At 45.0% G+C, this 17,051-nt stretch overlaps 1 protein-coding gene across 11 annotated transcripts in view; it reads left to right on the forward strand.

Annotated features, from left to right (window-relative positions):
* R3HDM1 (R3H domain containing 1) overlaps positions 1-17,051 on the forward strand; it is a 2,579,330-nt gene that overhangs the window by 330,964 nt on the left and 2,231,315 nt on the right. The gene's annotated exons all lie outside the window — the stretch shown is intronic.

Below are 17,051 nucleotides of genomic sequence, written 5' to 3' on the forward strand. Positions count from 1 at the left end.
TTATCTTGTTCATAAACAACCTCAACTCTGCTACCAGTCTAGCCACTGTTGTCCAATACGCTTATGATGCTACCCTTATATGCTCTGCCCCCTCTCCCCTACAACTTCAATTAAAAATGCAGCCATCTTTCCAAAACATAGAAAAATACCTGTCCGAACATCAACTAATCCTAAACCTTAATAAAACTAAATTAATAATCTTCAAACATAGAAAATCCAAACCATGTCAAACCTCTCTTCAAATGGAACCAAAATTGAACCCACAACTCATACTAAACTCCTAGATGTCACTATTGATGAGAACCTAACTTTTGAAAAACATGTCTCTTTGACGATCAAAAATGTGCACATCAAGCTTGGCACCTTATATTTGGCCAGGCCATATCTTACCCACAACGCCAGGCTTGCCACTGCCTGATCTCACCTGCTTTTTTCCCTCTTCTATGGATCTCATATTCTTCTTAACCTTCTCAAGACTGACCTAAATAATCTAGAATCCTGTTATAGCAAAATGGCCAAGTTTGCCACAAATGCCCCACACAGCACTCCACTGTACTGTGCTCTCTCAGCTAAACTGGCTAGAACTACCAAACCTTTTAGCTTTCAACCAACTTACTGTGACCCACATGTTAATCCACCAACCCACAAACTGTCCTGCTCTCTGCAATCTTGTCCAGCCTAGTCAAAATCCTTGGCCCTTCAGATCCTCCGACAAACTTATGCTGAAGGTCACCGACTCCCACAATTGTCATGGTGACTGTCTCTGTTCAAAACAAAATTACCAAACTCTGGAATACCGTCCCTCAAACCATTACTAACAATCCACACATTCATGAGTTCAAACAACTACTACATAACTACCTAGCTAATCATTGGTTCTGCTCCAGTCATACTCCAGGCTAACTCTTCTTATCCTATCCCGCACCCATTCCACTCCTCTTACTACAATTTCTCTCTGCCCACCTCTCAAAAAGGTGTTTGGCACGGTTTACTATCAAAATGTTGAAATTCACATGGTCGGCTTTCATAACTTCAAAAGTCATTACACCGAATGTTCAAAATACCGGAAAAAAAAATGTCTAAATTTAAACGGTCAAAAAACACCTGCAAACTAACACTAGTGTTTTTTGCAGGGGGGGCTGTACCCCCCACACCCCCTGCTACTTACATATTACAACTCCGAGATTGCACAACAGTGCAGACAAGGGAAAATCCTTGCCCTGTTTGCAACATAATGTCGACAGGTAATTTGCATGCACTTCCTGTCGACCAAATGAACTATTTAATATTCATGTGTCAATCATATGAACGTTAGACCAAATGAATTTCAGCATTTTGATAGTAAACCGTTTGGCACCCCTGAGAGTACACTGTATCTCAAGTTGTATACTGTTTGACTTCGCAATATTCAAGACTGTTCAACCCACTATTTTTCATGTGTTCTATGTATTTTGTTTGTCTTGTACCACCATTTTTTTGCTTTGTACTTAAGCTTGTAGCAGAATTTGTGTGTTTTTAATATTCATATGTAAAATATCGTACTGTTTTTCTGGAGCTTTTCTCCCCGGGCCTCCGCTGAAAACAGGCTCCTGGCCTAGTCGGAATTTTTCCTGGTTAACAAATGTAATAAATAAATAAAGGTTCTTGTACTTGGGGATAGAATTGAAGCCATGCAAACTCAGTGTATGACACTTCACATAAGTTATGTAACTATGCTCATTCTCATTCTCACGTCTGTATCTTGATCCTTTATGTTCTTGCTAGAAGTTTTTATAGTTTACATGCTCTTTAATCTTTGGAGGTGTGATGAGTGAAGGATAAGTAAATAAAGCAAAGACGATGTAAGGGTGCTTAATCTCAATGGGATCCATATTTCCATATCCAAACTGAATGATTTGAAAAGAAGTGTACTACATAATATGTGATTTCCTCTAACTATCATAGGTAATGCATAGTCTGCAGTTTTACTTCTCTCTCTTTCTTATGGAATGGGATGTTCTTCGTGCTTCACTTTTGCAGTCATCACATTTGGGTTATCTGCCTGCAGGTAGCCCTCAGCTGGCCTGAATACCAGAGTCTTGGATTCCTGCATTGGATGCTGTCTCTGCTTCCATGAAGTCAGGTCGTCAGGGGTATAAAACATGCAGCCGACGCCATTACATCAGTCTTTCTTGCCGTGCGGTGCCTGAAGCAGAAGCAGTTTGCAAATGCTGGTCGGCAGACTCCTGAAATTTTCGTTTTCGAGTTTCAGAACCGAAGTCTTCAAAAAAAGACAAGTACCCTGTTGGGGATCTTTTTTGTTGCTCCAACTGATGTCCGTAAAAGTTAACAATTGTCTTACATGTGGAAAGCAAATACCTCAAAGATTTTCATTCATACTGCATTCCCTGCTTAGGCCCAGACCACGATGTCCCTTGCTGTCGGTTTTGTTCCGTGTTCAACCCCCAAACTATTCGTCGTTGGGCTATCTTTGCAGCAGATTATTTTGGTACTCGGTATCAGTACTCCGAAAAGGCTTCGTTAAGCCATCCGACTACCGATCTTCCTAAAAAATGTAAAGATAAAGACAGAGACAGACCGCATAGGTCTAAAACTGTCGACGCTTCCATTAACTTAGTTGCCAGTCTACTGATAGTGAGGCGCTTTCACAGCCCCTGATACCCACTACTTCAGATTCGCAGGCCTCTACTGAGACCCATTTGGAGTCCGGTATGCTTCGACTATGGAACCTGCGGATGTCTCTACCTTGGATGGGTCTGGAGCCACTGTTCATGCACTGGCTTCTGAGGGTGTATTCAGGCCTACAGACTTGCATTTTAAACCGATGCTATCTTCTTCATCCAGGCCTAAAACTCGCACCACGCCTAGAAAACCGACATCCAAACCGCATGCTCTGGCCCATATGCCTAAAATAAAAAAACAAATGCTTAGAATGGCTGAAGACCTTATTACCTTAATTAGGGGAAGCCAGCCTTCCCCCTCTGAGAGACTTAAAACTGATTTTCCTTCTTATCAGGAATCTGATATTTCTGTTCCTTCTGATTACCAGGATTTGCCCTTATCTACCTATGAGGATTCTGATGCAGAGGATTCCATTCCCTCTGATTCCCCCCCAAAAGATTTTTCTTTTGGTGAAACCTTGCACACTCTTAGGAAGCATTTCCGCTGGGAAAGCCAGGATTACTCTGACTCCAAAAAGAGGCTTAGGGAATTCTTACTCCTTCCTCAACACAGGCCTGTAGCTATCCTTCCTGTTCTTGACATTGTAGATGATGCTTTCTTGGAGTCAAGCTTTTCCCCAGACACTTTATCTACAGGTCCCAGAAAACCTGACAGGTATTACAGGGTACCTGACTCTCACCAGTTCCTCTTTAAGAATCCTACTGCGGATTCAGAGACCATTTCCCAAGGACCAAAAGGCATTAAGGCTACTGCTGCCAAAAATCCTACCCCTTCAGATAGAGATTCTAGAGCCTTAGACAGATGGGGTAAGAAGGTATATACTTCTGCTACTTTGGCCATTAGGGCTTTAAATTGCCAGTTTCATATGTTAAAGTACTAGCAGCATATTATGGGACTACTTAAACAGAAAATTGTTGATTCCTGACTGTGCTGAGCACACAGAATTATAGGATTTAATGCATTCTGCAGAACAAGTTGGTAAACATACTTTACTTCATGTTTCACTGTTGCAGTCATCACATTTGGGTTATCTGCTTGCAGTAGCCCCCAGTCGGCCTGATTATCAAAGTCTTGGGTCCTGCTTCAGTTGCTGTCTCATCTTCCATGATGTCAGGTATGCAGCCGACGCCATTACATCATTCTTTCTTGCCATACAGTGCCTGAAGCAGAAGCAGTTCGCAAATGCCGATTGGCCAACTCCTGAAATTTTCGTTTTCCAGTTTCAGAATCAAAGTCTTCAACTAAAGCTAAGTACCCCGTTGGGGAAACTTTTTCTTGCTCTAAACCGATGTCAGTAAAAGTCAGTAATTACTTGTGGAAAGCAAATACCTCATAAAGATTTTCATTCGTACTGTATTCTTTGCCTAGGCCCTGACCACAACTTACCTCGCTGTCAGTTTTGTGCCTTATTTAAACCACAAATTATATGTCATTGGTAAATTTTTGCTTCTAAATATTTTGGTGCTTGGTTCAATTATCCAGATATGTCTTCGGTAAGCCACCCAACTACCGACATTCTGAAAAAACGCAAAGATAAAGACAGAGACAGGCCGCCTAGGTCCAAAGCTGCCGACGACACTTCTCCTAAGCTAGTCGCCAGTTCACCGGTACTCATTGAGGTGCTTTCGCAGCCCCTGATACCCGCTACTTCATATTCACAGGCCTCTACTGAGACCCATTCAGAGTCCGGTATGCCGTGAGATGCTTCAACTGTGGAACCTGCGGATGTCTCTACTTTCTATGGGTCCGGAGCTGCTGTGCAGGCACCGGCTTCTGAGGGTGTATTCAGGCCTACTGACTTGCATATTAAACCAACACCTTCTTCTTCTCAGCCTAAAACTTGAACTATGCCCAGGAAATGGACACCCAGACTGCATGGTCAGGCCTCTATGCCTAAAAAACAAATGATAAGAATAACTGAAGACCTTATTACTTTAATAAGGGGAAGCCAACCTTCCCCCTTTAAGAGACCTAGGAATGAATTTGCTTATGATACTTCTGACCAGGATTCTGAAGTTTCTGTCTCCTCTGATGACCAGGATTTACCCTTATCTACCTATGAGGATTCTGATGCAGAGGACTCTATCCCTCTACTTCTCCCCCAGAGGATTTTATTTTGGTGAAACCTTGCATACTCTTAGGGAGCATTTTCACTTGGAAAGCCAGGATTACTCTGATTCTAAAAAGAGGCTTAGAGATTTCTTACTCCTGCCCCAACACAGGCCCTTAGCTATCCCTCCTGTGCTGGACATTGTTGACTATGCCTTTTCGGAATCTAGCTTGGCCCCTGACTCTTTACCTCCTGCTCCCAGAAAACCTGATAGATATTATAGGGGTCCTGTTTCTCAAAAGTTCCTTTTTAAAAGCGGTGATGGTGCTGCGGTAGCGTTGTCGCCTCACAGTAAGACGCTGTTCGGTTCAATTCTCAGCTAGAGCGTCTTCTGCGTGGAGACATGTGTGAATGGGCGTACCTTCGTTGACGGTTGTGCATCAGGGCTGGCAACCCGGCACGTGAAAATCTACTGCCAATCATTAGCGGACCGGACAACTGAGAACATTTCAGAGGGACCCAAGGGCATTAAGGCTACTATTGCTAAAATCCTACCCCCTCTGATAAGAGTTTGCAGGGCCCTGGATAGATGGGGTAAGAAGGTGTACACCTCTGCAACCTTGGCCATCAAGGGCCCCTTAATTTGCCAGTTTCATATGTTAAAGTATCAGCAGCGTATTATTGGATTGCTTAAACAGAACATGATGTTGATTCCTGATTGTGCTGAAAATAAGGATTTACAGGATTTAATGCATTCTGCTGAACAAGTTGGAAAACATACTTTGCAATGGGGTTTTGATTCACTACAGGCATCTTGCAGGGCTGCTGTCACTGGGTCTGTACTTAGAAGACATGCTTGGTTTAAGGAGCAATCTCTGCCAGATCATGTTAAAACTAAATTGCTGGATGCTCCCTTAAATCAGGACCACCTGTTTGGCAACAAAGCAGACGTTCTTAAAAAGATGGAGGAAAAAGCAAAATCTATGCAAACTGTTAAAAGATTTCTTACAAGTGCAGCCTCCTAGATTTAGTAGGCATTGGCCCTCAGAAAAATTGGTCCTTTCCCGCCTCTTCCAGGCTTTCACAGTTCAAAACCCAGAACCAGCAGAACACCCAGGCTCCAGTCCCAGGGGTACGCACAGGACAAAACAGTGGGGGGCTCCCACTTACAAATCAGGGAGTAGTAAGACTCCCGCCTATGGTAAGCTGTCTCAATGACTTAACTTTAAAACTTCCAAGCACTTCTCAACTGACTGCTCCTGTAGGGGGAAAGATTGCTCTGCAAGCAAAAAAACTGGGAACTCGATTACCCAGATCAAATGAGTTTTAAACATAGCTTCCCAAGGATACAGATTTCATTACCCCACGTTACCAACCCCAAATGGTTGGCCAGATCTACCCCCAAATCAGTGGGCAGAGGCTCAAGAGCAGGTACTCTCTCTCTCTCTCTCTCTTAAGATTAAAGGCTATTCAGATTGTACCAGAAGAGGAAAAGGGACAAGGTTTGTACTCAAGACTTTTCCTGGTACCCACAAAAGACAATTCATGGCGTCCTATCCTGAACCTGTGTATCCTAAACACCTTTTTGGTGATTCTAAAATTCAAGATGCTAACTCTACACCAGTTGCTTCCCTTGATAGGCAAAGATGCCTGGTTGGCAACACTGGATTTAAAGGAAGCCTTCCTGCACATCCTAATCAGGGAATCCGGCAGACAATACCTACGCTTCAAAGCAGGCTACATGCACTATCAGTTCTCAGCACTGCCCTTTAGCTTATCTACTGCGCCCAGGGTATTCACAAAGTGCCTAGCTCCAGTCATTGCATTTTGCAGGTAAAGAAATATTCAGATATACCCATACCTGGATGATTGTCTAATTCAGGCAGAAAGCCAGGACATACTTCTGAATCATCTGGCATTTGTACAAAAGGTGTTAACTTGCCTGGGATACACCATAAACAAAAAGAAATCAAAGCTGGTACCATGTCAACAAATTGTATTCCTGGGAGTAAACTTGAACACAACTTCCCAGATGGCTTTCCTCACGCCAGATAAATCAATTCATTTGACAACTTACTTGAAACTAGTGGCCACAAAAACCCTGCTATCTGCAAAACAAATACTGCAAGCCTTTGGATTTCATGGCCTCATACATTCTACTAATTCCATATGCAAGACTGCATATGAGGAAACTGCACTGGTATCTAAAACGTCTATGGTGTCAACATTCTCAGGATCTAGAAGCAATGATTCCTATCATACCTTGCCTACGGTTAGAATTCCTTTGGTGGGCAGAGGCCTGCCACAAAAGAAAAGGGACTACCATTCACTTTACCCCCTGCCGCCCAAACCCTAACAGACTCATCAGACTATGCATGGGGGGGTGGCTCACCTGGCAGGGAAGTGCATTCAGGGCAAATGGAACCCAAGTCAAATGCACTTGCATATCAATCAAAAAGAAATGTTAGCTGTACAGAATTCTCTGACAGACTTCAAGGACCACATTCTTCCAGGACAATTAATGGTAAAGACAGACAACACCACTGTTATGTGGTACATAAGCAGGGGGGTACCCACTCTTAGCCCCTCTGCAGACTAGCCATGGCTCTGTGGAACACAGCCTTGAGCTACCAAGATGTCCTTCAAGGATGCATCTGCAGTCATAACATATGGGTTGTCCTGCCTCAGGCAGCCCTTCGGTCGGCCGGATTCCAAAGTCTGGGTCTGGCGTCGGCTGATGTCGCACTTTCCCCGACGTCAGAGCATCTGGGGTATAAAAGCATCAGCCGACGCCATTTTCCTCAGTCTTTCTTGCAGCGGTGCCCGAAGCAGAAGCTGTTCACAAGTGCCGGTCGGTCAAATCCAGAGATTTCAGCTACCGAAGACTTCGAAAAAAGCTAAGTACCCCGTTGGGGACTCTTTCTTGCCTCAGCCGATGTCAGACAAAGTAAATAATTGTTTAACTTGTGGGAAACAAATACCTCATAAGGATTTCCATTCTTACTGCCTTCCTTGCTTAGGCCCAGACCACGACGTATCAGCTTGTTTAGCCTGTGCCTCCTTCAACCGACGGACTCTTAGACATCGGTCGGAGTTTGCAGAGGAATTTTTTGGAACCGCTTTTGCTTATAAAATGCCGTCTGAGACTCCGACTTCGTATATGGTCATAAAAAGGAAGGAAAAGGACCGACACTCGCGGCCGGCGGTTTCGGCCGAAACCACGGTCAGGCCTACCGCGAGTGTCTTGGTTTCGGCTGAAACCGAGTCCACGACGATTCCTACTACCGAAACCATACTTCCGACCACCGAGGCCAGAGAGGCCCCCGCTGAGTCGGCTTCAGAACTCCCTACCGAAGCTAGTGTTCAGGAATTGTCCGACACCATACCTTTGGACATTTCTACCCCTGCACGTGGGGCAGCTAGGCCCCCAGCTTCTATGTCTATTAAGGCCTTCTCCAGGGCTAAAACTGCCAAACTTTCAAAAGCTTTGCCTGCCAAATCTACATCCCAGAGGCCTTCCTCTAGTTCTCAGATCCTCAGTCTTGCTGAGGACCTTATCTCCTTAATTAGGGGTTCCCAACCTCACCCAGACAGGGCCTCCTAACCCCCTCCAGACAAAAGGCCCAGGACTGACCCCTCTGAACCTCACTCCTCAGATTACTCCACGGATGGATCAGATTTGTCAGACCACCAGGAAGGGGCCTTCTCGCCTTATGAGGATTCAGATGCAGAGGAATCTATCCCTTCGGCCTCCCCTCCAGAAGAATTTTCCTTTGGGGAGACTTTACACTCCATGAGAGAGCACTTTCAATGGCAAGGTCAGGATTTCTCTGATTCTAGAAAAAGATTAAGGACCTTTTTGCATTTGCCCCAGCATAGGCCCTTAGCTATACCTCCTGTTCTAACTGTAATTGATGATATGTACAATGATGTCAGTACAGCACCTGATTCTCTTCCTCCAGCCCCTGCCAAACCTGACAGATATTACAGGGTCCCAGATTCTCACTTCCACCTATATAAAGCCCATGCTGCAGACCCAGAAACCATTTCTCAGGGCCCTAAAGGGGTTGCAGCCGCTACTGCCAAAAATCCCCTACCCTCTGAAAGAGAGTCTAGAGCATTAGAGAGATGGGGAAAAAAGGTTTATACATCTGCTACTCTTTCTGCCAGGGCATTAAACTGTCAATTTCATATGATACAGTACCAAGAATTTTTGTTAGATCAGCTGAATAAGAAACTTTCTTCTCCTGAACCTTTAGACCGTAAATCCCTTCAGGATTTGGTACACAACTCACAACAGGTTAGTAATCATTTTTTAAAATGTGGCTATGATGCACTGGAGGCTTCATTTAGATCAGCTATGACCGGGGCAGTAATTCGTAGGCATGCCTGGCTGAAGGAGCAATCTTTGCCAGACCATGTCAAGGCTAAACTCCTCGATGCTCCAATGGAGAAACAACATTTATTTGGCTCCCCTGCACAGGAGACTCTAAAGAAGGTTGAAGAAAAAGCAAAATCTGTGCAAACAGTTAAAGATTTCCTGCAAGTTCAACCTCCGAGGTTCAGCAGAAACTGGCCTACAAAGAATTGGTCCTTTCCAGACTCCTCCAGAGCACAGAGAGGCAGGAACAGGCGCCCTAGAGACAGAGGTCAATCGAAGGGCCCCTACAGAGACCGTCAATGGCAGCCTGCCAACCAGAGGAGTAGTGCAACAGCTACAACTGCAACCACTACTACAGGACACACCCAATGACTTGACTCTGATTCCGCCTACCAGGGATCAACTGGAAGCACCCTTGGGCGGAAAGCTGGCTTTATTCTCAAAAAACTGGCATTGCATTACAAAGGATACATGGACATTGCAAATAATAGACAAAGGATACAGGTTTCACTTCCACACTTTGCCAAAAAGAAGCGGAATGCCAAACTTCCACCAAACCAGAAGGCAGAGGCTTTAAGACAAATCAGCAATTTACTTCAGATGAAAGCCATAGAAAGGGTACCATGTACAGAACAAGGCCAAGGATTTTACTCCAGATTATTCCTTGTACCAAGAAAAGAAAACCAATGGAGGCCTATTCTCGACCTGTCCGCACTGAACACTTAACTCATTGTGCCAAAATTCAAAATGCTGACCCTACAGCAACTTCTTCCCATGCTGGGCAAGGAGTCTTGGCTGGTGACTCTAGATCTCAAGGAGGCATACCTGCACGTCCCTATCCGACCAGATTGCAGAAGACACCTCAGATTTCTTGCAGGATCAGAGCATTATCAATTCTCAGCATTGCCCTTTGGCTTATCTACTGCGCCCAGAGTATTCACGAAATGCCTGGCATCAGTAATTGCACATTGCAGACTGCAGGGAATTCAAATTAATCCATACCTGGACGACTGCCTGATACAAGCGGACAACAAGAAAAAATTGTTAAAGGACCTGGCCTATGCCATACACCTGCTACAGACCTTGGGATACACAGTCAACATCCAAAAGTCAAGACTAGTACCATCCCAAAGTATAACCTTTTTGGGTGCGGATCTGGACACAATCACCCAGATGGCTTTTCTCACAGAAGAAAAACAAAAACAACTTCCAGATTACTTCATGATTCTGACAAGACAAACTCAGCTTACTGCAAGGAAAGTCCTGCAGGCCCTGGGTTACATGGCATCCTGCATAATTTTAATTCCACATGCCAGGTTGCACATGAGGAAATGGTACCTAAGGAATGTATGGTCTCAACACAGTCACAGTCTAGAAACCATGATACCAATCATTCCATGCCTTCAAAAGGAATTCCTGTGGTGGGCTCAGGCCTGCCAGTCCAACAGAGGGTTGCCTTTCAACAAACCAAAAACAAGGCAGACCATCACCACGGATGCCTCAGACCGAGGATGGGGAGCACACATGGAGGACAAACGTATCCAAGGCCTATGGCCTCAAGGGCAACTAAGCATGCACATAAACCAAAAGGAAATGCTGGCAGTGAGGCATGCAATCCAGGCATTCAGACCCTTCCTCCAGCAAGGACATCTGTTAATAAGGACAGACAACACCACGGTCATGTGGTACATAAACAAACAGGGAGGCACACATTCTTACCCTCTATGCCGGATGGCTATGAACCTGTGGAAACCTATGCCTGAATCTCAATATCCAGCTGCAGGCCAAATTCGTACCAGGAAAAGAAAATACACTAGCAGACAGCTTAAGCAGAACTACCATGGATGCACACGAATGGATGCTGCATCCAGACATCTTCAAACTCATAACAAAGACATGGGGTATGCCAGAGATAGATCTGTTCGCCTCCCCACTCAACCACCAACTGAAGAAATTCTGCTCAAGGACATACCACCCACAAGCTTGGAGGGTGGACTCTCTCTCTTTCAGCTGGGATGCCCTAACAGTATATGCCTTTCCACCTCTCCCATTGATGTACAAGGTTCTACTGAAGATCAGGGAGGAACAGCCAAAAGTGATACTAATAGCTCCGGACTGGCCAAGACAACACTGGTACCCACTATTGAGAAGCATGTCTCAGGCAAATTCATGGCCTCTTCCCCTATGGCCTCTTCTTCTAATGCAGAACAATTTCAAGACCCTGCATCCCAACTTGAAAACATTGCAGCTAACTGCCTGGAAAATTCCTTAAAACCCAACCAAACTGTTTTATCTCAGAGGGTGAAAGACATTATCCTGGAGGCTCGCAGACCTTCCACAAGAAAGACATACTCAGCTAAATGGAAGAGATTTCTCATTTGGAGCGCATCAAAGGGCACAGATGTCACAGTGGCAAACCTAGCGCACATCCTAGAATACTTAGCAGAATTGTTCCACAATGGCCTGTCTTATTCTTCCATTAAGATTCATGCTTCAGCAATTTCAGCAGAATACAATATGGACCCACCTATCTTTTCACACCCTCTTCTCAGACAATTTTTGAGAGGGATCAAAAATGTTAAGCCTCCAAGAAGACCCCCTCTACCTGCATGGGATCTCAATTTTGTGCTGGAAAAACTGACACTACCTCCTTTTGAACCAGCAGCATCAGCAGACCTGCAGTTTTTATCTTGGAAAACTGCATTCCTTCTGGCAATCACTTCAGCAAGAAGAGTATCTGAGTTACAGGCATTAATGGCAGTGCAGCCCTTTCTTATTTTTCACCAGGATAGAGTGTCACTAAGAACCAATCCTACTTTCATGCCAAAGGTGGTATCTAGGGTTTCCTTGAACCAAGCTATTCACTTGCCTACGTTCTTCCCTAACCCACAGAACAAAGGGGAAAAACTTTTGCACACCTTGGATATACACAGACAACTACGCTACTATTTGGACAGAACGAAAACTAGCATAAAAACTGACCAACTTTTTGTAGCTTATGCAGCTGGGGTGCAAGGAAGAGCAATTTCCAAACAGACAATTTCAAAATGGATAGGAAATTGCATTCGCTTTTGCTACTCCTTTCATGGAAAGACAGTTCCTGAAAATATCAGGCCTCACTCCACAAGGGCCACAGCCACCACTACAGCCTTCCTCGAGGGTGGCTACCAAGGACATTTTAGAAGCTGCTACTTGGAGCTCCGTGCATACATTTGCCAAGCATTACAATCTACCTTTATACTCCAGATCCCGAGCAGGGTTTGCAACTGCAGTACTGCAGGGGATCTTAACTACACCATCCTTCTCTTAGTACCTCCTCCCCCAGATTGGCTATGGTATTCTACCCATATGTTATGACTGCAGATACATCCTTGAAGGACATAGTACAGTTTTGTACCTACCATAAATGTAGATGTCCGATAGTTATGCATCTGCAGTCAGGATTACCCACCCTCCTTCCCCTCTGTGGTATTCCTAGGGTGCTTACCCCTCTTTCAGCTAGCTGGGGGAATCTATTATGGTGTATTTGTTTGTTTATACATGTATATAATTTGCAAATGTTTGGAACTTTTCAGCATTTCTCCAAATTTAGCCTTCCTAGAGGGCACCTGGCATCTGGGGCAAGAAAAACTGAGGAAAATGGCGTCGGCTGATGCTTTTATACCCCAGACGCTCTGACGTCGGGGAAAGTGCGGCATCAGCCGAGGCCAGACCCAGACTTTGGAATCCGGCCGACCGAAGGGCTGCCTGAGGCAGGACAACCCATATGTTATGACTGCAGATGCATACCTATCGGACATCTACATTTATGGTAGGTACAAAACTGTACTTTCATCTACAGGATCAATTCCTGCCAGGAAAATTAAATACACTGGCAAATGAACTAAGCAGAAATATCATGGACCCACACGAGTGGAAATTGGAACCAAAGATTTTCAACTTGTTGATCAACAAATGGGGGATCCCAGATATAGACCGGTTTGCCTCCCCCCAGAACTACCAATTGGACAAATTCTCCACAAGGACTCCCCACAAACAAGCTTAGAAAGTGGATGCTCTGTCCTTCAGCTGGAAAAATCTGTCAGTTTATGCCTTTCCCCCTCTGCCTCTCCTCTCCAAAGTACTTCTAAAGATCAAACAGGACAAACCAAGGATGATGCTGATTGCACCAGACTGGCCACGCCAACACTGGTACCCCCTCTTGCGGAGTGTATCTCAGCTGTCCCCATGGCACCTACCTCAGACCCCTACCCTGCCATCTCAGCAGGAGAGACAGATTCTGCACCCCCAGCTTCAATCCCTGAAGCTGGCAGCCTGGCTAATTACTTAATTTCTCCGTTACCATCCCTCAGTAAACAAGTGTTGGATGTCATTTTGGAGGCAAGGAGGCCTAGTACTAGAAAATCCTATGCTGAGAAATGGAAACGATTCTGTGCCTGGAACCAAACTCAAGGGATGGCCACAGCAGCACCCAATTTACCTCAGATTCTTCAATACTTAACTGAGATGCTTCACAAGGGCCTTTCCTTTTCCTCCATCAAAATTCGCACCTCAGCCATTTCAGCTCATTACAACACAGAACCCATCCCTCTTTTCTCACCCACTGCTCAAGCAGTTCCTCAGAGGGACCAAAAACTTAAGACCACCCAGGAGAGCCCCAACTTTAGCCTGGGACCTTAATTTTGTATTGGAAAAACTCACTCTTACTCCATTTGAGCTAGCTACAACTGCAGAGTTGGAATTCCTTTCTTGTAAAACAGCTTTCCTTTTAGCAGTCACTTCATCAAGAAGGGTATTTGACTTGCAGGCCCTTATGGCAGTGGAGCCTTTCATCATCTTTCATGCGGATAGGGTATTCCTCAGGACCAATCTCTCTTTCATGCCCAAGGTGGTATCCAGTGTGGCTCTTAATCAGTCCATTCATTTGCCAACCTTGTTTTGTAATCCACAGAACAAAGGAGAACGGATACTGCACTACTTTGATGTGCACAGACAACTTAGATTTTACTTGGATAGGACTAAACCTCAAAGGAAATCTGAACAACTGCTGTTGGCATTTGCTGCAGGGGCAGAGGGAAGGCTATTTCAAAGCAAACCATTTCTAAATGGATAGGCCATTGCATTAATGTGTGCTATAAGCACCATGGAAAACCTATCCCACAGGAGATTAAACCCCATTCCACCAGGGCTGCATCTACCTCTACAGCCTTTCTCAGAGGTGTCCCTACCAAGAGACATCCAAGAAGCTGCTACCTGGAGTTCTGTACATACTTTCACCAAGCATTACCATTTGTCAATTTTTTCTAAATCCAGAGCTGGCTTTGCCACTGCAGTCTTGCAGGGCCTTATAGCTGCTCCTAATGCTATTTAAATTCCTCCTCCCATCCGTAGCTTTGGGAATCTACCCAAATGTGATGACTGCAACAGTGAAACATGAAGAACATAGTACAGTTGTGTACACTTACCATAAAAGTAGATGTTAAAGTGTATTCACTGTTGCAGTCCTGGTTACCCTCCCTCCAGCCCCCTGACTTCTTTTGGCTATACCTCTACTCTACTTTACTATGCATAAAAGTCTTTGGTGTATTTGCTTTTTTGTTGGAGGTATAACCTTGTATATTTATATGTAATTGCTTCCCATTAAGGGGGGCACCTGACATCTGGGGCAATAAAAACTGATGTAATGGCATCGGCTGCATGCTTTATACCCCTGACTACCTGACGTCATGGAAGATGACAGCAGCAGACACAGGACCCAAGACTTAGATAATAAGGCCGACTGAGGGCTACTGCAAGCAGATAACCCAAATGGTGATGACTGCAACAGTGAATATACTCAAATATCTACATTTATGGTAAGTGTACACAAGTACTTTTTGACTCTTTAGAAGCATCTTGCAGGGCCATTGTCACTGGGTCTGTACTTAGAAGGCATGCCTGGCTTAAGGAGCAAAACTGGCCAGATCATGTTAAAGCTAAATTACTGGATGCTCCCTTAAACCAAGACCACCTGTTTGGCAGCAAGGCAGAAATCGTCCTCAAAAGGATGGGGGAAAAAGCTAAATCTATACAAAATGTTAAAGATTTCCTACAAGTACAGCCTCCCAGATTTAGTAGACATTGGCCTTCAAAGAATTGGTGCTTTCCAGTCTCTTCCAGGCCCTCTCAGTCCAAATCCAGAAAGAGCAGACCACCTAGGTTGCAGTCTCAGACTGCCTACAGGTCTGAGCAGTGGGGGGCTCTCACTTCCAAAGCAGGGAGCAGTAAACCACCCCCCATGGAAAAATGGCACAATGACTTAACCTTAACCCTCCCAAGTCCAGCTCAACTGCCTGCTCCCTTATGAGGAAAGCTCATCCTGCATGCAAAAAACTGAGAACTCATTACCCGGGACAAATGGGTTTTGAATATAGTTTCCCAAGGATTCAGATTCCACTTCCATTCATTACCAACCCCAAACGTTTGGCCAGACCTAACCCCAAATCAGTGGGCGGAGGCCCAACAGAACAAAGGGGACAAGGTTTTTATTCAAGACATTTCCGGGTACCCAGAAAAGACAGCTCCTGGTGTCCTATCCTGGACCTCTCTATTCTAAACACCTTTCTGATAATCCCAAAATGCTAACACTTCAACAGCTTCTTTCCATGCTAGGCAAAGATGCCTGGTTGGCAACCATAGACTTAAAGGAAGCTTACCTGCACATTCCAATAAGGGACTCTTGCAGGAAATACTTACACTTCAGGGCAGTCTCCATGCACTGTCAGTTCTCTGCTCTTCCCTTTGGCTTATCTGTTGTGCCCAGGGTATTCACAAAGTGTCTAGCTCCAGCCATTGCATTTTGCAGGCAGAGAAATATTCAGATATACCCATACTTGGACGATTGTCTGATTCAGGCAGAAAGCCAGGACTTGCTATTACAACATTTGGCATTTGTAAGGAAACTTCTAACCTTTCTGGGGTGCACCATAAATGAAAAGAAATCTCACCTAGTACCCAGCCAAAGGATTGTATTCCTGGGAGCAAGCTTGAACTCAACTTCCCAGATGGCTTTCCTCACTCCGGAGAAACAAGTTCATTTGACAACCTACTTCAAACTGTTGGCCACAAAACCCCAGCTATCTGCAAGGAAAATTCTGCAAGCCCTGGGGTTCATGGCCTGTTGCATTCTACTAATTCCATGTGCAAGACTGCATATGAGGAAACTACAATGGTATCTAAAAAGCCTATGGTGTCAACATTCTCACGACCTGGAATCAGTGATTCCTATCATTCCTCGTATAAAGACAGAGTTCCTTTGGTGGGCAGAGGCCTGCTACCACAACAAGGGGCTCCCTTTCACTCTACCCCCTGCCACCCAAACCCTAACAACAGACACATCAGACTATGCATGGGGGGCTCACTTGGCAGGGCAGTGCATTCAGGGCAAATGGAACCCGAGACAGATGCACCTGCATATCAACCAAAAAGAAATGTTAGCTGTACAGAATTCCCTGACAGCCGTCAGACCGCATTCTTCCAGGACAACTATTGGTAAAGACAGACAACACCACAGTTTTGTGATACATAAACAAGCAGGGGGGAACCCACTTGTACCCTCTCTGCAGACTAGCCATGGCTCTGTGGAACACAGTCTTGAGCTACCAAGTGCACATATAAGCTCAGTTCCTGCCAGGCAAGCTAAATTCACTGGCAGACAACAAGCAGAAATCACATGGACCCACACGAATGGAAACTGGAACCAAAAATATTCAACCTCTTGAGGAACAAATGGGGGACTCCAGAGGTAGACCTGTTTGCCTCCCCTCAGAACTACCAATTGGACAAATTCTGCACAAGGGCTCCACACAGTCAAGCTTGGAAAGTGGATGCCCTGTCCTTTACCTGGGAAAGCCTCTAGGTTTATGCCTTCCCCCTCTGCCTCTCCTCTCGAAAGTTCTG

The sequence above is a fragment of the Protopterus annectens genome, chromosome 6.part0, assembly GCF_019279795.1.
Source record: "Protopterus annectens isolate FY-2018-M chromosome 6.part0, PAN1.0, whole genome shotgun sequence".
Taxonomy (NCBI): domain Eukaryota; kingdom Metazoa; phylum Chordata; order Ceratodontiformes; family Protopteridae; genus Protopterus; species Protopterus annectens.